Genomic DNA, 24,344 nt, shown 5'->3' on the forward strand with positions numbered 1-24,344 from the left:
TGAGGGCGTATCATTAGGAAAACAAATTTCCTGGTTTTGGAAATGATCTTATTGTATTGTTTTGCAATAACCAAAGAGATGGCGGTAGGCGGTGCTACCTCTGGTATCCTGTACAACTTATTTACCAAAGTAACAATAACAACATGAGGCTTGGACTCATACAAAGCATGTTGCTTCCATAAGTATGGTTGGCCTAATAATACATCAAAAACATTAAGGGGAGCAATGTCACACAATACCTCATCCATGAAGGGCTTGATGTTGTATGGAAGGTGACACTACTGGCTCACGCGAATATCCCGTCCTTGGTGAAGCCACCCGATGGTGTACGATTGTGGATGTGTTGTGGTCGGTAAGCCCAACCACTTCACGACCTCTACCGAAATGAGGTTCTTCTGGCTCCCACTGTTGACAATGAACTGTAGTGGGGAACCCTTTAACCACATCTGGGAGTGGAAGAGGCGCTCCTCCTCTGGATCTTTGGGTTCCTCCTTCTGGATCTTCGTGGTGGCAACAGTGGCGTTGGGCTCCACATCGATAATCTACTTCCCTTTTTCATTCCCCTTATTGGGTTCTGACTCAGAGTCAGAACATGCATATGATTCTGAAGACTTTAGCTCGGCCACTAGTGACTGCTTGGCCCAACACTCACTTGTGTTGTGACTGGAACTCTTATGGAACTCACACCACTTTCCCATGTCCTTGTTCAGCTTCGCGGTGTTCTTCTTTGCTTGCGGCTTTGGCCGGTTGTCCTAAGCCACCCCACCTTGGCTTTGTCCTTTGTTCAATGGTTTTGGGGCACCTTTCCCTTGCTTCAGATTCACATATCCAAAGTATCGCTTCTTCTATTTAAACTTTTTCTCGATCTTGACAGCGTATCAGTACGTCGTGCTAAGCGAGGAGATTTCTAGGAACTCCATCTCGTCTTGGATGTACCTGTGTAGGCAGCTCCGGTATTTGAGTACCAAATGCAGCTCAGAATCCTTGATACCCAACTTTGTGCGAAGGGTATGAAAAATATTGGTAAACTCTGGCACGTCTTGGTCCCTTCCCTGCCGAAGTGTGGTCCACTTTATGTATTTATCCTCAAAGCTTTTGACAGGGTCATACTGCTCCTTGATGGCATTCCAGGATGAATTCCAAGTGGGTGCAGCTGAAAATAGTGATGTCGTGCTTTCATCCTTCTACTTGTAGTAGGTTTCCCACCAGCCCTTGACGTGGGGGGCGGCTTTGAGAAGAGAAAAAGTAATCTTTTCCTGCGGGAAAAATCATGGATAGAAAAATACCCTTCTAGTAGATTTGTCCATTTATCTATAGCGTCTATATCTATTTGACACTCAAATATGGGAATGTCAAAGTTAACTTGTACCTTAAAGGGTGTGGCACTTCCATAGTAGCTGCTGGAAGTAGATGTGTCGCCCCTGGGTAGCCGTTGAAGGATCTGGGCAAAGTTGTCCATCATCATGTTCCTTTGTTACTCGAGGGCCTCTTTGAGCAAGATTTTGATAGGATCTCCTGCCCCCTCATATTTCTTTTCATCCACCATGGGAGGCTGTCGGGATTTGCGAGCCTGGTCTTGCAGAGGTTCAACTAGTTCAATCCCTAACTCCTTATACCTTGACCTCGTTGGGGACATGCAAAGAAAAACAGAGAAATAACAAACCCCTCTGATACCACTGATCCAGATTTAAATACAAACACAACAAATTACATATATGACCTAAATATAGAGATGCAACATAAATAATACTTCATTTCATTGATGTAAAATACTAAAATACGCTTACAAACAGAAATGGAAATAAACTAGCTCAGGCAATGGTAGCTTATCTCTGAGAAGAGATGTGGCAGTTACATGCCTCTAAACTGTCTTACAATGAGGCTCGAAAGCCTATTTATTGTTGAGAAACAATGGAAAACCCTAAACATCCAAAAACCTAACCCTAGGAGATGAAGTGCCAAACTATGGGCCCCGTTTTGGGTAAATTGGTACATCAACTTCCCGGGGTCATAACTTTGGCATATGATCTCCGTATAACGTGCATAGTACCTCATTAGAAATATCTATCCAAGGAATACAACTTTGGGATGGGAAACATCAGACCATGGACCCATGTTGCTCCCATTTTTCCCAAAAATCATCGTTTAGGTCCTCAATACGGCTCTAAAAGTTCACGACTCGAAAAACTGCCAAAAATAATAAATTGTGCTACAAATAAGGAAACTAAAAAACTGAAAGAAACAATGGTGGAGGTCCAAGTGGAATAGGTGGGTGGCCACCAATATCCACTTGGGTCATTCCTCCCCCCTTAGGAAGCAATGATCCCCATTGCATTGAGTTCCTCCATGAGATGAGGAAACTTCTGCTGAACTTGGTCCCTGGTGAGCCACTTGCCCTAGTGAAGGAGTTGGCCAGCTTTGAATATGATATAGCTGGATCCTTTGCTTTTGGGAGTTCTTGCTCTGCGTGTCCATGATCCAATCAGTTGTGGCTTGTTCCATGCAATCTGTATTTAACTTTGTAGGTGTGAGTTGTTCTGCAAGGTCTGATGTGTCTAACAATGGTGGGAAGTATGGTCGAAGGTGGTCCACATTGAACATTGGGTGCAGGCCAAGGAATGGGGGAACACTGAGCTCAAATGCATTATCTCCCATAGCCTTGCTAATGGTGTATGAACTATATCAGAGTGGTCTGAGTTTCTGATAGGCTCCAGTAAGGTGTTCCTTTTGAAAATGCAACCAGACTTTGTCCCCCACTTGAAACTTGTGTGGCACCTGATGTTGATCATGTCGCTGCTTGTATTTGGAATTTGATTTCTCTATAATGTCGTGTACCTACTGGCAGATATGTTGCATGTGCTTAATGAAGTTTTTTTCCTTATCAGTTTCGAACTGGACATGAGCCGAATCTGCCTGAGTAGCTGAAAATGGCATGGCCACATCAATGGGACATAGTGGCTGGATTCCCAAGCCCACCTGAAAGGGGTTGTGGCCAGTCCAGTTGTGGAGAGCCCAGTTATAGCTGTGCTAGACATAGGGAGGTTCTCATCCCATGTGCATGGATGCTTTGAGTTGTACATGCACAGAATGTGTACGATCATCCTGTTGACGACCTCTGTCTGGCCATTAGTTTGGGGATGGAAAGATGTGGACTTAGTGAGCTTGGTGTCCAGCATCGACCAGAGATTGGACCAAATGCACTAAGGAACCTGCTGTCCCGATTGGAGATGATAGATTGTGGGATCCCAAAGTTTACCCACACTCGTTCAAATAAGAGTTTAGCAGTGGCTTCTACTGTTGTGTTCTTCTTGCAAGCCACCATCATGGCCATCTTTGAGAATATGTCGACAACCAAAAAAACACAGTCGTTGCCATGCTTAGTAGAAGGAAGGCCCGACATGTAATCCATAGAGATGGATTCCCAAGGTTGACTAGGGGTAGGCAGCAGAGTATAGAGGCCTTGCTTCTTGATCGTTGGTTTGCCAATGGCGCAGGCAATGGAGGATCTGATGTACTTCTCGACATCCTGTCAAAGATTTGGCCAATGGAAATACTTTTGCAGTACTGCGACTGTTTTCTCGACCCCGAAATGCCCAGTAACCCAACTATAGTGCGCTTCCCAAATCATATTTGCACGCTCGCTTGGAGGAACACAAAGGTGACCCAGGTGGCATAACAGGGCATCTTGGAGGTGAAAATCTCGAACATGCTAACCCTCCAAGAGCGTCTGGTATGTGTGGTCGAATTCTGGGTTGCTTTTTTAGAGATGTGGCCAATCAGAAGTCTCATGCCCACAAGAGTTGAGCACGGTGGTTAACGCCATGATCGGTGGTAGACTGAGGCAATCTGCAACATTATTGGTTTTGCCCTTCTTATACTTGATATTCAAATGGAACTGTAGCAGGTATGTGGACCACTTCTGATGGCGATCATTCTGCAACTTCCCTTGCGTCTATATGAACTGTAGGGTCCAATGGTCTATGTGGATGACTGTTTCCTTCCCCAAAATGTAATGCTTCCATTTTCGGCAGGCCTGCACATTGGAATACATCTCTTTGTCATAAGTGGGATACTTCGGGACTATGTCTGAAAGTGTCTCACTATGATATGCCACTGGATGCTCGTGTTGAGTAAGGACTGCCCCAATAACATGGTCAGAGGCATCTATCTCGACCTTAAATGGCTGTTGCAAGTCTGGTAATGCAAGCACTGGTGTTGAGCAGAGGCGATGTTTCAACTTTGCAAATGCCTTCTGTTGAGATTCAGACCAAAAGAATTTTTCTTTTGCTCCTCCCTTGGTGATTTGACTCAAGGGCCAAGTGATATGAGAGAATCCCAACACGAATATTCGATAGAAACTGGAAAGACCTAGAAAGCCGTGAAGCTCTGTCAGAGTGGTTGGAGCTGGCCAATCCCGAATGACTTAGATCTTGGATGGATCCACATGCACCCCCCGTTCATCAATAATGTATCCCAGATACTAAACTTGTGTCATGCCAAAAGTGCATTTCTCTAAATTGGCACATAACTTGTGTTGCCGCAGTGTTTGGAGAACCTGTCGGATGTGATGGAGGTGCTCTTCCCAACTTTGGCTGAAGATTATGATGTCATCCCAGTATACCACTACAAATGAGTTGGTGAATGGATGCAAGATGTCATCCATCAACCTCATGAAGGTTGCAGGAGCATTCGTTAACCCGAAAGGCATAACCAACCATTCGAAAAGGCCCTCCTTGGCTTTGAAGGTAGTCTTCCACATATCGGAGGGTTCGATTGGTACCTGGTGATATCCTAACTTCAAGTCGATCTTTCTGAAATACTTTGCCCCCTTCAGTTGGCCCAAAAGGTCCTCAATTCATGGGATCAGGTACCTATTCCTAACAGTGATATTGTTCAACGCCCAATAGTCAATACAGAGTCTCCAAGTGCCATCCTTCTTCTGTACCAACACGATCAGGCTCCCACAGGGCGATGAAATCGGTCGGATGTGACCTTTCTGCAGCAGTTCCTGAATTTGCCTCTTGATTTCGTTGTTCTCTAGAACGAAGCGCCAATAGATTGGTCCATTGGGCAGTGGTGCACCTAGGGTCAGATTGATGGAGTGCTTGACCTGGCAGTGCAGAGGGACCCCTGTGGGGGTGGTGAAGATGTCCTTGTACTCCTCCACGACCTTGTTCATCTGTTGTTGTCGTGTAGAGGGACCCTGTCTGGAGGTCGTGGCCATCGTCTTCTTCTTTCCTTGAGGGTGTATCATTAGGAAAACAAATCTCCTGGTTTTGGAAATTATCTTACTATATTGTTTTGCAGTAACCAAAGAGATGGCGGTAGGCGGTGCTACATCCGATATCCTGTATAACTTATTTCCCAAAGTAACAATAACAACACGAGGCCTAGACTCATACACAACATGTCGCTTCCACAAGTATGGTTGGCCTAATAATACATCACAAACATCAAGGGGAGCAATATCACATAATACCTCATCCGTGAAGGGCTTGATGTTGTATGGAAGGTGACACTGCTGGCTCACGCGAATATCCCGTCCTTGGTGAAGCCACCCGATGGTGTACGGTTGTGGATGTGATGTGGTTGGTAAGCCCAACTACTTCACGACCTCTACCGAAATGAGGTTCTTTTGGCTCTCGATGTCGACAATGAACTGTAGCGGGGAACCCTTTAACCACATTTGGGAGTGGAAGAGGCGCTCCTCCTCCTCTGGATCTTCGGGTTCCTCCTTCTGGATCTTCGTGGTGGCAACGGTGGCGTTGGGCTCCGCATCAATAATATGCTTCCCTTTATCATCCCCCTTATCGGGTTCTGACTCAGAGTCGGAACATGCATCTGATTCTGAAGACTTTAGCTTGGCCACTAGTGGCTACTTTGCCCGACACTCACTTGTGTTGTGAGTGGAGCTCTTATGGAACTCACACCACTTTCCCATGTCCTTGTTCGGCTTCGCAGTGTTGTTTTTTGTTTGCGGCTTTGGTGGGTTGTCCTAGGCCACCCCGCCTTGGATTTTCCCTTTGTTCAGTAGTTTGGGGGCACCTTTCCCTTGCTTTAGGTTCGCAGATCCAAAGTCTCACTTCTTCTATTTAAACTTCTGCTCAATCTTGACAGCGTATCGGTACGCCGTGCTGAGCAAGGAGATGTCTAGGAACTCCATCTCGTCCTGGATGTACCTATGTAGGAATCTACGGTATTTGAGTACCAAATGTAGCTTAGAAACCTTGATACCCAACTTTGTGCGAGGGTATGAAAAATATTGGTAAACTTTGGCACGTCTTGGTCCCTTCCCTACTGTAGTGTGGTCCACTTTTATGTATTTATCCTCGTAGCTTTTGACAGGGTAGTACTGCTCCTTGATGGCATTCTAGAGCGAATTCCAAGTGGGTGTGGCTGAAAACAGTGATGTCGTACTTTCATCCTTCTGCTCGTAGTAGGTTTCTCACCAGCCCTTGACGCGGGGGGCGGCTTTGAGAAGAGTGAAAGTAATCTTTTTCCGGCTAGAAAAATGATGGACAAAAAAATACCCTTCTAGTAGATTTAACCATTTATCTACAACTGTTGCATCTATCTGACCCTCAAATATGGTAATGTCAAAGTTAACTTGTACCTTAAAGGGTGTGGTGCTTCTAAATTAGTTACTGGAAGTAGATGTGTCGCCCCTGGGTAGCCGCTGAAGGATCTGGGCAAAGTTGTCCATCATTGCGTTCGTTTATTGCTTGAGGGCCTCTTCGAGCAAGATTTTGATAGGATCTCTTGCCCCCTCATTTTTATTTTCATCCGCCGTGGGAGGCCGTCGGGATTTGCGAGGCTGGTCTTGCAGAGGTTCGACCAGATCAAACCCTAACTCCTTATACCCCAACCTCGTTGGGGACATGCAAAGAAAAACAGAGAAATAACAGACCCCTCTGATACCAATGATCCGGATTTAAACAAGAATGCAACAAATTACGGATATGACCATAAATACAAAGATGCAACAGAAATAATACTTCATTTCATTTATGTAAAATACTAAAATACGCTTACAAACATAAATGGAAATAAACTAGCATGGGAGATGGTAGCTTATCTTTGAGAAGAGATGTGGCGGCTACATGCCTCTGAACTGTCTTACAATGAGGCTCGAAGGCCTATGTATTGTTGAGAAACAATGGAAAACCCTAAACATCCAAAAACCTAGCCCTAGGAGATGAAGCGCCAAACTATGGGCCCCGTTTTGGGTAAATTGGTACATCAACTTTCCGAGGTCGTAACTTTGGCATACAATCTCCATTTGATGCACACAATACCTCGTTAGAAAGATCTATCCGAGGACTACAACTTTGGGAGGAGAAACATCGGTTCAAGTCATAATGTTGCTCCTAGGTTTCCCAAAAAAAATCATTTATGGCCACAAATTGGCTCTAGAAGTTCAGGATCCGAAACACTACCAAAAATAGTAAATTGTGCTACAAACAAGGAAACTGAAAAACTGAAAGAAACAATAGTGGAGGTCCAAGTGGAATAGGTGGGTGGCCACCAATATCCACCTGGATCAGCAGGCTCTGCGTGATTTCTGCATGGAGGCTCCCTCTGATTGCGTCACTCTGGATTGTTGTTTCTTCTGCTGTTGAGAAATCGAGATTTCTCCTGCCAATTATCTACTGTGATTCTCGTCATTGAAGTCTTCTCTTCCCCAGCACTTCAGTGTTAGCCTCCTTCAACTGTTGCGCTGACCCTCCACATCAATCTCCTTCAGATGTTGCATTGTCCCTACTTGGACCAGCACTGACTCTGGTATCCCTCTCTTTGTATTCGTTGGAACTAGAAATCACTCCCTTCCAATGCTGCCTCTGATTCTCTCTACTTTAATCAATGGTTTGAATTCCTTAGAAAACACTGCCCTAGGGAAATCAAACTGACTGATCAACTCTGTGTGTGTTCTCAAGTGAACCCCAAGCTTCCATCTTATACTTTTCCTGTTGAGTCTTCAACAACCGAGATTAAGTATTTAATCAATGGCTAAGATTAAAACATGACTTGATTCACCTTCTAGATCATTCTCACCCATATTTTGATTAATAACCATTATATTTTAATTTCCCTAAGTTTAGACTTAGGAACTCCATTAAAAATATTAATTATTTTAATAAAATACAATCCAGGTGGAATTTCACCCAACAGTTTTTGGGTTCTTTATAACTCATGTGCCTTAGCCTCTCCACCAATTTTCAAGGCTAGATCACTTCCTATGCTCTAGCAACAATGTCCACCTGCATGTTGCTCTCTTTTCGAAGCACCTTCTTTCTACACTGATTCTACCACCAACACTGTGCTGCTGATGCTACTGTATTGTTTCCCATGACAGTACCACTGCTACATCTATACTACAACTCCCTCTCAAACGCTACATCATTCTATTGAAAGGTATTTTCCAACATCGCCATCTGTTCCCAAAATTTAACAAACTTTGCTCTTCCTAGAGACTTGTTAAGTATGTCTGCCACTTAATTTCCCATGGGAGTGTACTCCAACTGTATCGCTCCATGCTGAACACAATCTCTGATAAAGTGACAATGAATATCGATGTGTTTGGAGTGATCATGAAATACTGGATTTTCAGAGAGCTTGATACAACTATGATTATCGCAGAAGATCCTTGTTGCTTCCATCCTTATCCTGAATAGATTTAAAAGCAGTTTCTTGAGCCATATAGCTTCACATGTAGCTTTGTTAACTACCATGTACTTAGCTTTAGCAGAGCTCAGAGCTACAATCTTCTACTTCTTACTGCACCAGGAGGTCATCCCAGATCCAATACCGAAGCAATACCCAATGGTACTTTTCCTGTCTACTGAACTTCCCCCCCAATCTGCATCAGTGAATCCACTCAATTCGATATCACTACCCTTGGTGTACCTTAATTCAAAATTGATTGTTCCCCGCACATATCTGAGAATGTGCTTTGCTGCTGCCCAGTGCGCCCTCTTTGGTTCCACCATGAACTAACTAAGGGTGTTGACAACATAACACAAGTCTGGTCTGGTGTTGACCAGATACATAAGTGGCCCAATGAGTTGTCTGTATAAGGTGGGGTCCACTTCCTTGTCTCCCGAAGCATCAATTTTATTCTAATTGGTAATCATAGGCATAGCCATAGGTCAACAATCCTGCATTCTGAATCTTTTCAGAATTTCTGATGCATATCTTCCTTGGCCAAGGAAGATCTCACCATTCTGCTGCCAAACTTCCAATCCTAGAAAATAGTGCATTAGCCCCAAATCCTTCATATCAAACTCAGTTTCCAGGTTCTTCTTACAATCCTTTATGAGTCTAGATGATCCTGTAAGGAATGGATCATCCACATACAATGCTATAATTAACAACTCACCTTCTACCCACAGATAATAAAGATTGGGATCAACATTGCTCTTGATGAATCCCAACTACTGTAAGTAGCTGTCAATTTGACCATACCAAGCTCTGGGTGTTTGTTTTAGCCCATACAAGGCTTTATTTAACTTGCATGCATGAGTTCTCTTTTCATGTTTTTTGAAACCTTCTAGATTCTATCACCCCATTCAAGAATGATGTCTTGACATCCATTTAGTGTTGAAATTTCTAAGTCTAACACGTTATAAATCCTAATGTGTCTTCTGGTTTTAATTCTCCTACTTGTTTATTACATTAACAAGTTATCTATAAATATAAATACTGAAAATAAACACAGATGCAACCTTAACTCATATACAGATCATTAACTGAAACACTGAAACAAACACACAAGGGACACTGTTATTTTTGGACACTCGTCCTTGGAAAAACCCAATGCGGGAAAATTGGTGCAACAGTTCTGAGGGTTTTATTATTATGCAGATTCTTGAGTACAACTAGGGTGCGTAAATGGCTCACCCAATAGAGATTGCTACACAGTAGTAATACCTCTTCTCGGAGACAGATATTTAGCTTCTCAGCTCTAGTTTGCCCCACGAAAATCCTTCTGGCACTTCCTCTTGGCCCTGTGTCAGCCTTGATAGATTCAACGTAGCTCCTGAGGCCTCTACCTCAACCTCCTGACTCTCCGCGTCAGCTCTTTGGCCTTCAGTGACACCCAAGCAGGGCCCTCAGCCTCTGCGCAATCTCTAGCTGCCTCTAGGTCAGCCTCTTTGGTCACTTCGTTGACCCTTAGCCACTATCTTTGCCTCTTTGATATGTACTCACTGCCCCTTGCTACAACAGATCACTTGTTCGAATTTTCTCTGCAAGCCTTGCTCCAGAAAATCAAACTGACTGATCAATCTTGGTGTATCTCCAACTGACCCTTAAGCCTCATCTTATACTTTTCCCGTTGAGTCTTCAATAGTCGAGATTAAGTCTCTAATCAATGGCTATGATTAGATTTGGCTTGATCCATGTCATTTAGAACATTCTCACCCGGTTTTATATTAATACCCATTAATATTTTAATTTTGACTTAGGAACCCCATTAAATATATTAATTATTTTAATATCTCTCCAACTGGGTGGAATTTCCCTAAACCAGTTCTGGTCTTGGAGGTCTTATGTGCCTTAGCCACTCCACCAATTTTCATGGCTAGAACACATTCGATGCCACCAGAAATCAATACTCCCTCTTAGCGAGGAATGTGCTCTAGTAATGCTCCACCACTTAAACATCACATTGATCCTTCCACACCGGTACTTGTGTTAATGTTTGGCTTTCTGCCCCACATCATCTGCATTGTTGCTTCCTATACTTCTACCCATGACCCTGCTACATCTGTATTGCAACTCCCTCTCAATATGTTTCCCATGTTGCCCCTAACACTGCCACTACTAACTGCTGCACTGCAACTCAGTGACCGAGAAGTAAGTAACTAATCTACCCAATTTCTAACATCTTTGTCAGTCCGAAAGCCTCATGATGCTGAAGCTATCTCTGCTTCTGTCATGTGCTCCCTATGCTACCTTTGCGCTACTGCAAACACCTCTGTGCCTCTCGCACTGTTGCAACCTCCACTGCGCTGCTGCAAACACCTCTATGCCTCTCGCAATGCTGCAAACTCCACTGCGTTGCTACAGACCTTTGCACTCTAGCACTACCTTGTTGCTCCATCTCATCTTGCTTCTACCTAACATCCATCATCCTGCTACTATCATTAAGGGCTCCTGTAGTCAGATATGATCCAAGAGTTTTGCCCCTTAAGGATCCTGCCCCTAGTATGTAGTCCTTTTGACTACAACTCAATGTCTCCCCACCTCCCTCCTGGAGATGTGGCTGCCATCTCTGCCAAAAAATGTCAAATTGGTTCCCTTTTCCTTCTTTCGCTACTGCCCCAACAAAACTCGGATCTGGATTTCTTTGGCACAAGAAACCCTCTAAGGAACAAGCTCCTCTAGACTCCCTCTGAGTCCTGATTTCCCTCTTGGAAATCCTTCGGCCAACTATTGAACCTCTCCTCCCCAATCCTCCTTACGACTACAACTCAGATCTAGATTCCTTGGCTAGAAACCTGTCGAGGTAGTGATTCCCTCTACCTTGGTTCTACCTCGTTAGGTACTATTCTGCTTCGATAGAAACAACACTTCATCAACTTCCCAACCACAATCTGCCCACAGCTCCCTAGGCCCTGGCAACTAAAGAAACTAAGCCTTCTAGCTTTGCGCAATCCCGACAAAGCCTAAATCACTCCTCTGGCCAACTGTGTCAATCCTAGCTCGCTGAGTAGGATGACGTGGCTCTTCGTGAGCCTCTTTTGCCTATCTCTGCCTTTGTGTTGGCCTCTCTTTGGCTCGAAATGATGACGCGGGCCCTCTACATCACTTCTTCTCTGTTGCCTTCTGCTTAGGAGCAACTCTGTCTCTCAAGACAACTGCTACTACTGCAAATTTTTGATATCACTTATGCCTTAGTCCTCCTATGGTCTGCAACATTGTGATACTATGTTAAAATTTCTAGGTTTAACACGTTAGAAATCCATACTGCATATTCTGGTTTAAATTATCCTACTTGTTTATTACATTAACAAGTTATTTATAAATTTAAATATTGAAAATAAACACAGATGCAGCCTTAACTCATATACAGATCATCAACTGAAATACTGAAACAAACACACAAGGGACAACGTTATTTTTGGGCAATCGTCCCCAGAAAAATCCAATGCAGGAAAACCAGTGCAACAATTTTGAGGGTTTTATTATTATGCAGATTCTTGAGTACAACTAGGGTGCCTAAATGGCTCACCCAACAAAGATTGTTACACAACAGTAATACCTCTCCTCGGAGACAGATATTCAGCTTCTCAGCTCTAGTATTCCCCACAAAAATCCTTCTGGCACTTCCTCTTGGCCCTGCGTCAGCCTTGCTAGCTTTAGCGTAGCTCCTGAGGCCTTTGCATTAGCCTCCTGACTCTCTGCGTCAACTCTCTGGCATTCTGTGATACCTGTTGAGTCTTGAAAATGTCATTCATTTCCATTACACTTTCACTATTATGTCCATTATATCACCTCCATTTCACTACTATGTCACCACATTTATCCCACTTTCATTATCATTGGGCCACCTTTATGTTTTTCCAATCTTTATTATTTCTAAGCCTTTTAAGTGAATTTGTGGTTAAACATTAGAAAATAATGTGCATATGCTTATACCTAACAAATGGGTTGAAATTGTTGACATGTGTAGGTTGAAAGGAGGCTTCTAGAAGACCCTTATGTGGCACCCCAAGGCCAAATTCGAATTTGGTTGGAAAGAATCATGGGATCATGAGGATATGTGTCACATCTCCTAATTGTATTGTAACTCTAAAAAGACATGTGTCTTATCAGTTCCTATTTTGATTAGGACTCTAGAGGTAGAGGGAGAGATTCATGGATTCTCATTAATGAGATGGCTCTCATCTTTTTGTATAAATAGGAGATCTCTCTCCTTCATTTGTTAGTCTTTTTAGTCCCTAGTTCTTAAGTTTGTAGTTCTTCCTTGATGGTTTTTGAAAGCTTTGGAGAACTTTGTTGTACTTTGTACTTTTGAAGAATTTGAATAAAGCTTTGATGTTCTCAACATGGAAGGAGATGTAAAGTAGATGTCATGGAGCATATTAGGATGTAAGGTAGAGTAGATTTCATTTTGTAAATATTGCTTTGTAGAATGTAAGGTAGATTAGATTTTTCATTCATGCAATTTTAATTCATGCAAGTGTGTTCAATTTTGCTTTGATTTCATAACTAGTGGCATGTGTGGTCATCTTGTCTATGTTGCTGACCTTTATTTTTCTGTAGTTTGATTTACATTAGTATCATTTCTTTAACTTGCACTTTACTTTCTGCTCTTAGATATCAGGTTGTTCATCTATTGATGGTTCTTTTTCCATAATCAAATAACTTTATTGGAGCCAAAATATCACTTAGTACAGCTTGGTTTAGTTTGCTTTAAGACTCACATTGCTAACTTGTTCATAACTGTTCTCACATGATAAATCTAGCTGAAAGGCAAAAAGGTTAAGAAAAGGTTAAAGTAGTGTGATTTGTCTCCTTTATGTAGTGTCACTTAGATTTCACATTGCTTAGATTAAGTTGAAGAGTTAAAATAATGTGAGATAGTTGTTCTCACTTTTAATTGAATTTAATATAGATTTCATTTTCATTTTAAATCAGTAGCAGAGATACTGGGCCGATGTCATTAGTCCTTTATTTGATGTCTTTATTTTCCTTTAAGCATTTGATTTCATAGGTGGTAGAGGGCCCCTGCCTTGTATAGTTGTCATTTTATTTTTGCATTTTATTTCACCATGTATATTAGCTGTACATAAATTGCTTTCAAGTTGATTGTAGATTAGTGATGCACATAGCCTTTTAATGAACTAATGACGTGATAGAATCATCTTGTCCTTTTGCTGAAGCAGCAAGGATACTGGGTCTCATAGTCATTCTCTCATTATTTGATTATTGCATTTTATTTCGATTGAACTAGTTGTATATTTACACTTTTGTTTAAATACTAACTCCATCAATAACATGTTTTAAGTTGCATTAAACACTTTAGAAAAGCAACAAGAACAAAACCCCAAAAACAACATATACTATAAAACGACGAAGTAAGAGAAAGGTTAACTAAGCACATATGGTGCACCACACTTCATCAGTTTACGATACCCGGATTGATAATTTATGTAGAGCAATTTAAGACGTTAAATTGACTACACATTTTGGCGCCGTTGCCGGGGAAGTGTAATTAGGAGACCTTATTTCTTACATCTGAAAAAAAAAGTTAATAATTCTTGAGTATGCTCTCCTCTTGCACTTTGTGTGATCTGGAGGATCAGAAAAATAATTGTTATGTAAAAAAAAAAGAAAAAAAAAGGAGACAAAATAAACTTAAACATTTCAATTGATTCAATAAAAAAAAAAATTTGAAAAAAAAATGAAACTCAACTGCTTTGATAGGTTCAAATTGTCCAAAATTGTCTGGTTATGCTTTGTAGTGGTCTTCAAAACACTGTATCCTGTTCTAATAAGGTTTTGCAACTTAGTTGCGGAAACTGCCCTGATTTCGCAGCTAGCTGTGAATTCCGCAGCTGTTTCAAGGTTTAGCAGGTTACAGGCATCTAATGAAAAAACCGACCACATGGGCATCTCCAGAATTGTCCCGACATGGATCCTATCCTAGTCACCCAGCTCAGATCGATGAAAAACCAGCCTAGGACCTCAGTCAAAGTCTTGTTTTTAGCATGTTTTTCTTGAAGTATTTGCTGCCTGAAATTGAAAATCATTAATCCTTTTTATAAAATTTTACAATTTCAGAGAAGAAAAAAAGAGAAAAACAATCTATGGCTATCTCCATTCGTAGTTTTCATTATGGCTTCAATAAAAAAAATCTGCCTCCTTGATCAAGCTTTGGCCTGAAACAAACCTGCAACATAAAATAAAAATAAAAAATTGCACTGTATATATGAAAAAAATTAGATTGAAGCAAGGAATTTTTAGAAAAAAATCTAGTGTCATGCTTCAAAGGGGTATTAAGTGCCTCTGCCGTGCAATTCTCAGGCTCAGGGTATTAATCAACTGATTCTGCATTTCAGTTTTATTGAACAGATCAACCACCATCTTCTTCAGCCTCTCATTCTCATCTCGCACCTTCACAATGCCTTCTTCAACATGAGTATTTTCCCCCGCTCCTGTATCTATTACCTCCCGAGTCTCTTCACTGTCCATGCCTTCACCCTCTCCATGCTGTTCAGGGACTTCATTTGTCTCCGCTTGTCCATGCTGTTCAGGGACTTCATTTGTCTCTGCCATGTCTTCCAAAGAATGCAATGTGGCCTTATGTGTTGCCCAACATGTATGAGAATGCATCCAACCGTTAATTCCAAAATTTCACAGGCCGAATGCAAATTCATAAAAAGCAGAACAGTGAGAACAGTTAACTCACGAAAAACGTAAACACAGAAAAAACGTCAAACTTCAAACGTTCGATTTGCCCAAATGGAGACGAATTTTAAAAAACTAAAACATGGGTTTTTTTGCCAGGTGGGTTAATTAGATAACCCAGAAACCGTTTGAAGAAATTTGTGGCGGTTTGGGAGAAATTCATGGTTCTTTGGAGCGCATTTTTGACTGTCGCGTGAAAAAAATTGGAATTTCAATTAAATGAACATGTTGTAATGTAATTCCGTGTGCCTGAAGAAGAGAAATCTAATTAGGAATCAACTATGTGCTGGTATTCAAGCTTAATTACACGTCTTTAATGACTGATAGTCCCATGCAACGCGTCACTGTGCTCAGTTTCACGACCCACAGCAAAGACGTGTCCAAAAAAAATTATACGGCAGTGGTGTTTATTGTGATGAGATATACGGCCAAAGTAAAGGGAAGAATTGGAAAATCAAACCATTTATTACCTTTTAAATAACTTTGTTATATTTGGTGGAGGGTTAATGGGTTCAGGTATAGCTACATCTCTTGTTCTCATTAATATTCCAGTCGTTCTGAAGGAGGTAAATGCTGGTTTTCTTCAGCAAGGTATCAATAGAATTTCAACAAACCTGAAAGTCGTGTAAAGAAAGGAACATGCCGGATCTTGGATGAAGGGATTGCGATTAAAGCATCAGATCTTGATGTTTCATCTGTCCTAGGAATGGGCTTCCCTGCATACAGAGGCGGGATAGTTTTTTTTTTTGGGGAGATTCTGTTGGTGCAGGGCATATATACTCTAGTCTTAAGAAGTGGTCTGAATCCTATGGTGGACTTTTCAAACCATTTGCTTATTTGGAAGAATGAGCTGTAAGAGGCATTCCCCTGAGTGCACCCGTTGCTGCTAAAAATTTTGGATCACGCCTGTAATATGCACATGCATGTTAAACTTTCCAATTATTTTGAGATTGATTTGGGTGTTTCTGTTACAGCATGCATAGGAATTGTTGGTGACAAATACTAATAAAAAAATATGAGCAGCACAAGAGTTGGTACTCTGATCTATTTCCATCTTTAAAGCTGTTTTGCTCCATTCACAGAGTTCCTAAATGTAGACAATAAAAAAAATAAAATCGGTTGACTTTTTAAGCCACTTTCCGCAGCTAGCACCACTTTCCGCAGCCAGCCCAACTTTCCGCAGCTAGCCCAACTTTCCGCAGCTGTTTTGTTAAACTCTAGGTTGCAGGTGTCATCAAGCAAAACAAGTCACATGGGTAGCTGGGGGAATGTTGGTACATGGATGGTGTCCTATTCATTCGATCAAATTTGATGAAAAAGACCCCGGTCAAAGGGAAGTCAAAGTTGAGCGTTATCACTAAGTCGCCACACTGAGTCGCCACACTAAGTCGCTACATGTCAAGAAAAAAATAATAATTTTGAATCAATGAAATGAACAAGTTATTTGCTCACTTTTCTGAAGGTATTGATTAATTTTGGACTGGTGATGAAAGATGAATGGCTAACTTTGTATCCAAGATTTTTAGCTACAGAACTGTGCACATTCCGCAACTAAAGTCCAATTCCGCAGCTGTTCTCCAATTCTGCAGCCAGAAAAACCTCATTGTTCAAATCAGCCTATCTTTCTCATACAAAATCAGATTTTGATGATTTAACTGTCATTGGAAAGATCTCAGCAAGATCTATATAATGAGAAATCTATCATTAGAGTTTGAAATGGCAAATAATGAAATAAATTGCTGAAAAGAAGCAACATCAACTTGAGGCACTAATTCCAAAGCAGGTATAAATTCTTTTGATTTTTCCTTTGAGAACTTATTTCATTAATACAAATTCTTAGTTTTGTGTGTAAATATCATAACTAGAGAGATTGATCACCTCTCAACTTTGATAATCTTACATTCCATTGCAGAAGAAGTATTAGTTTTTTTTGCAGGTTCCAAGAGGAAGGACAAATGACTACAAGAGAATGGTGTCTCTCTAAGAGACCAATTTGTTTCATAAGAGGATGATCAGCAACAAAGAGGAAATATGCTGATGCAAAATCAGATCCAAACACTTAAAAAACTTTCAGATACTATTGTCTCCATCACATCCATCCATCACATCCATACTTCATAATAAACCATTCATCTCATTTTCCTCCATATTTTCCATTTACATTCACATACACTTTCCATCTCTTTTTGTCCATTCATAACCCACAAATAAAAGCAAGAGGCTCATTCACATGCTTATTGCCATTGCCATTTCTGTTCTCCATTGCCATTTTCCATTTTCATCTTCCATTCCTTGTCATTTTCATTCCGCAAATAAGCCCTGCTTCAATGCAAATTATTGAGTCCATAGTCCTTTGAGTCTAATTTCTTTGTAAAAACACCTTGAGGCTTGCATGCCTTAATGGCAAGTCCTCATGCTGACAAAAAATGAGAATACATTAATGTCCCTTGTTCGTTAGATCTTCTAGGTGACTCGACATCAGCAAATTCATTCGTACCTAGCAAGATGTGTTTGAGCATCTTGACTCTCATTGTCATCAATGGTGAGAGTTCTCGTGTTGACTAGTGGCATCCATTAATGGCCACTAAGCCAACAATTTCCTACTATGTTCGACATCAGAACATCTTTTCACATAGTAGGAATTGTGCCAATGAGTTTTGAAGACATGAAGACTATTATTTTCAGCATTTTGGAGCAGATTCAGCAAGTGTTAGTAGAAGCAATAAAAGTCATCTTATCTCTCTATCCATGACTCCTCTTGTTCAGCCACTTGAAGAAGAATATGATCAGAATTTTCAGCCACTACACATACAACTCATCCATTCCAAAGGGTAAGTGAAGGTACGACATTTTCTAACTTTTGACCATAGAATTCCATAAAAAGCTAGAATGATAATTGTTGGAAAAACATTTCTCTTCCTCATTTCATAAAATTGCCAATACCATCAGTTGGGGGGGAGAATACATTCATATTCATATTTTTCTATGTCCATATCATATTCAAGAGCTCACATACTTCCAACATATATTAATTATTACATTGCTATTATGAGCATACAATGGCTTTTGAAAAAGTGCTTAAAGGATAAATTGGATACAAACAAAATCATGGTTGTCACACAAGAACCATCCATCATGCAATCCAATAAAGATATACTTTGCAACAATAATCAAAATATCATTATGCAAAGTTCAAAGATCAAAATAGAAGGCAAAAAAAAAAAAATGGTTGTAACACAAGAACCAACCATGTTGCAATTCAAGTGAAACACTTTGCAGAAACATGAAGTTATCAAATGATATCATGCAAAGTTAAGCCAAAGCTCAAGGATCAAAAGAGTTAATGTAATATATATTGCATGAGGACATGCAATAGCTTCAGTTGGGGGGTATGTTGAGTCTTGAAAATGTCATTCATTTCCATTACACTTTCACTATTATGTCCATTATATCACCTCCATTTCACCTCCATTTCACTACTATGTCACCACATTTATCCCACTTTCATTATCATTGGACCACCTTTATGTTTTTCCAATCTTTATTATTTCTAAGCCTTTTAAGTGAATTTGTGGTTAAACATTAGAAAATAATGTGCATATGCTTATACCTAACAAATGGGTTGAGATTGTTGACATGTGTAGGTTGAAAGGAGGCTTCTAGAAGACCCTTATGTGGCACCCCAAGGCCAAATTCGAATTTGGTTGGAAAGAATCATGGGATCATGAGGATATGTGTCACATCTCCTAATTGTATTGTAACTCTAAAAAGACATGTGTCTTATCAGTTCCTATTTTGATTAGGACTCTAGAGGTAGAGGGAGAGATTCATGGATTCTCATTAATGAGATGGCTCTCATCTTTTTGTATAAATAGGAGATCTCTCTCCTTCATTTGTTAGTCTTTTTAGTCCCTAGTTCTTAAGTTTGTAGTTCTTCCTTGATGGCTTTTGAAAGCTTTGGAGAGCTTTGTTGTACTTTGTACTTTTGAAGAATTTGAATAAAGCTTTGATGTTCTCAACATGGAAGGAGATGTGAAGTAGATGTCATGGAGCATATTAGGATGTAAGGTAGAGTAGATTTCATTTTGTAAATATTGCTTTGTAGAATGTAAGGTAGATTAGATTTTTCATTCATGCAATTTTAATTCATGCAAGTGTGTTCAATTTTTCTTTGATTTCATAACTAGTGGCATGTGTGATCATCTTTTCTATGTTGCTGACATTTATTTTTCTGCAGTTTGATTTACATTAGTATCATTTCTTTAACTTGCACTTTACTTTCTGCTCTTAGATATCAAGTTGTTCATCTATTGATGGTTCTTTTTCCATAATCAAATAACTTTATTGGAGCCAAAATATCACTTAGTACAGCTTGGTTTAGTTTGCTTTAAGACTCACATTGCTGACTTGTTCATAACTGTTCTCACATGATAAATCTAGCTGAAAGGCAAAAAGGTTAAGAAAAGGTTAAAGTAGTGTGATTTGTCTCCTTTATGTAGTATCACTTAGATTTCACATTGCTTAGATTAAGTTGAAGAGTTAAAATAGTGTGAGATAGTTGTTCTCACTTTTAATTGAATTTAATATAGATTTCATTTTCATTTTAAATCAGCAGCAAAGATATTGGGCCGATGTCATTAGTATTTTATTTGATGTCTTTATTTTCCTTTAAGCATTTGATTTCATAGGTGGTAGAGGGCCCCTGCCTTGTATAGTTGTCATTTTATTTTTGCATTTTATTTCACCATGTATATTAGCTGTACATAAATTGCTTTCAAGTTGATTGTAGATTAGTGATGCACATAGCCTTTTAATGAACTAATGACGTGATAGAATCATCTTGTCCTTTTGCTGAAGCAGCAAGGATACTGGGTCTCATAGTCATTCTCTCATTATTTGATTATTGCATTTTATTTCGATTGAACTAGTTGTATATTTACACTTTTGTTTAAATACTAACTCCATCAATAACATGTTTTAAGTTGCATTAAACACTTTAGAAAAGCAACAAGAACAAAACCCCAAAAACAACATAAACTATAAAACGACGAAGTAAGAGAAAGGTTAACTAAGCACATATGGTGCACCACACTTCATCAGTTTACGATACCCAGATTGATAATTTATGTAGAGCAATTTAAGACGTTAAATTGACTAGACAATACCCACATAGGCCCCTCAGCCTTTGTGTAGTCTCTAGCTGCCTCTGCGTAGCTCTAGTTGCCTCTGCGTCAGTCTCTTTGGTCACTGCACTGACCCTCAGGCACTATCTCTCACTCTCTACTATGTATTCACTACCCCTCGCTGCAACATATCACTTGTTCGAATTTTCTCAGCAAGCCCCGCTCCAGAAAATCGAATTGACTGATCAATCTTGGTGTATCTCCAACTCACCCTCAAGCTTCCTCTTATACTTTTCATGTTGAGTCTTCAACGGTCGAGATTAAGTCTCTAATCGATGACTAAGATTAGATTTGGCTTGATCCATGTCAGTTAGAACATTCTCACCTAGTTTTATATTCATACCCCTTAATATTTCAATTTTCCTAAGTTTAGACTTAGGAACCCCATTAAAAATATTAATTATTTTAATATCTCTCCAACCGGGTGGAATTTCCCCAAACCATTTCTGGGTCTTGGAGATCTTATGTGCATTAGCTTCTCCAACAATTTTCATGGCTAGAGCACATCTGATTTTACCACAAATCAACATTTGGTGAATCTCCCATCCCATCTGAGCTGTAAGGGATATAATGGACATGATAGAGGTATACCAAGCTACAGGGGCAAAGGTTTCCTCATAGTCTATTCCTTCATTTTGTGCATATCCTTTTGCGACAAACCTAGCCCTGTACTTGTCTACGCTGCCATCTGCAACATACTTGCTCTTGTAGATCCATCTCGAACTACAACTGATTTGTTCTCTGGTCTTGGTACAATTTCCCAGACATCATTTGTCATGATAGAATTGTACTCTTCTACCATCAAATCCACCCATACCTGGTGTTGTACGACTTCTTGAAAACTAGAGGGTTCTTCGAACTGAGCTACCAATGCTTGGTACTTATCAGGTTGTCTACGTTGCCTTTTCTTGGCTCTAGGAACTCTAACAAATTCCTCTGTGTCCCTCAGATTCTATCGTACTTCTCGACTAGTTATTCCATTGGTGGTGGGAGGTTCCATCTATTTCTATTCATGTTGTTGTAACTACTGTGATACTCCTGGCTCCTCTTCTCTTGAGGAGATGCTAGTACTAGTTACTATGCTTGAACCAAACCCTTGTCTTCCTGCTAGATCTGATCCATGTGGTTGGACTAGAGGAGCATCCTCATCCTGTTCTTCAAACGAAATCTCAGGAGATTTTTTGAAGGCTCTATCTTCCATGAAGTTTGCATCTCGTCTTACTACAATCTTCCTACTGCTTTGGATGTAGATTCGATATGCCTATGAAGTCTCGTTGTAACCTACTAGATACCCAACTTCGACAGTCTGCTCTAACTTGCTCCACTTCTCTTATGGAATATGGAAATAAGCTACACTTCCGAATATCTTGAGGTGACTTACTTCTTGCTTCTTTCCCATGAAAAATCCCTCTGGCATCTTATTTCCTAAAGCTCTATGAGGAGTCCTGTTCTAAATGTGTACATTTGTGCTACATGCTTTTGCCCATAAAAACTTGGGTAGATTATTATCATATAGCATTGCCTTTGCCGCTCCAACAATAGCTCTGTTTTTCCTTTTTGCGACTCCATTTTGTTCTGGATTATGGGGTGTTGTCCATTCTTTTAGATCCCTTCTTTTGCACAAAAATCAGTGAATTTCTTATCCGTGTATTCTCCGCCATTGTCTGAGCATAATATCTTAATCTTCCTTCCTATCTGGTTTTCCACTAGAGCCTTAAACTCTTTGAACTGATCAAAGACCTCATCCTTGGTTCTTAAAAATTAGATCCAAGTTTTCCTGGAATGGTCATCTATGAAGGTAAAGAAATACTCAGAGCCATTGATGGGCCTTGTAGAGGTCGAACTGCAAATGTATGAGTGTATTAACCCCAATACACTCTTAGCTCTTTTGTTGCTTCTAGAATATGCTGCTTTGGCGTACTTGCCTAGTACGCAGCCTCTGCATGTATCATCATGCTTGATAGTAAGTACTGGAACCCCTGTAATAGTTTCCTTGAGAATATGTAACACCCCATGATGTAAGTGACCCATCCTTCTATGCTACAACTCATTTAATTCTTTTTCTCCATCGGCATTACTGTTTATCAGTGCCACAGGAGACTCGAGTTGCAACTTGTATAATCTGTTGCTTCGAGTTCCAATCTGGGCCCTCTTTTTCCACTTTGGATGCTTGACATATACTCTAATACCTATGAAGTATACATCATATCCCTTATCTTGTAATTGAGAGATAGAAATCAAATTCATTCCCATACCTGGAACATGTAGTACATTCATGGCCCGAAGACTATCTCCTGCTATCGTTTGGAATATAACGATTCCTTTTCCTACTACGGTGCATTTTGTCATATTACCCATTATGATTTGGAAGTTAATCTTTTCCTCCTGATAGCTCGAGAAATATTATCATTCTCCAGTCATGTGAGTTGAAGCCCCACTATCAATATACCAATCCTCAGCTGATGCAAAACTTGATAAGCAAACAAACTCTTCTTCCAGCTTGGAAGCTAATTCAGAAATATTCTGATCCCTACTATTCTCCATGCCCTTTTTCTTTGCTTCCATATTGCCTGGACCTCGCTCTGATACCATGTGAAAATTTGCGGCAATAATTGATTTATTTCTCCTACTTATTTATAATAAGTTATTCACCAAAGCTTCAGTAAATACCAAAATAAATTTAGTTGCAGACTTCACAAATTAGGAACTGAAAATTAAGAGGCAAGAGAAACATCAGCATATGAACAATCACATTGACACACTTGTTTTTGGACAATCGTCCCCGGAAAAACCCAATGTGGGAAAACTGATGCAGCAGATCTGAGGATTCTTATTATTGGCAGTAAATATTTGAATACAATTTGGATGCCCTAGAGAAAAACAACAATCCACTCAGAGAAGATAATTGAGAATTCTCTCACACTGATTCTGGAGATTTTGCTCTGTCAACAGCCCACTGCGCAGTCCCTGTGTGAGCCTACGCAGGCTCTGTGTGATTTCAGCGTGGAGGCTCTCTCCAACTGCATCACTCTGGATTGCTGCTGCTTCTGCTGCTGAGAAATCGAGATTTATCCTGCCAATCATCTACTATGATTCTTGGCATTGAACTTTTCTCATCCCCAACACTTCTGCATCAGCTTCCTCTAGTTGTTGTTCTGACCCTCTACTTCAATCTCCTTTAGCTGCTGCATTGTCCCTTCTTGGACCAGCGCTGACTCTGGTATCCCTCTCTACGTATTCGCTGGAACTAGAAATCACTTCCTTCCAGTGTTGCCTCTGATCCTCTTTTCTTTGATCGTTGGTTCGAATTCCTTAGCAAACCCTGCCCTAGGAAAATCGAACTGACTAATCAACTCTCTGTGTATTCTCAAGTGAATCCCAAGCCTCCATCTTATACTTTTCATGTTGAGTCTTCAATGGACGAGATTAAGCCTTTAATCAATAGCTAAGATTAAAACATGACTTGATCCACCTTCTAGATCATTCTCACCCATATTTTGATTAATACCCATTAATATTTCAACTTCCTCAAGTTTAGACTTAGGAACTCTATTAAAAATATTAATTATTTTAATAAAATACAATATGGGTGGAATTTTACCAAACGGTTTCTGGGTTCTTTAGAACTCATGTGCCTTAGCCTCTCCACCAATTTTCAAGTCTAGAGCACTTTCGATGCTACCAAAAACTAACATTCCTCACTAGTTTTGGAATGCATGGCACATGCATGTGGTTTCTTGGTTATGA

The sequence above is a fragment of the Pinus tabuliformis genome, chromosome 5_1 (assembly GCF_031772625.1).
Source record: "Pinus tabuliformis cultivar Carrire ecotype Pingquan chromosome 5_1, CPIR1, whole genome shotgun sequence".
In the NCBI taxonomy this organism is placed as follows: Eukaryota; Viridiplantae; Streptophyta; class Pinopsida; order Pinales; family Pinaceae; genus Pinus; species Pinus tabuliformis.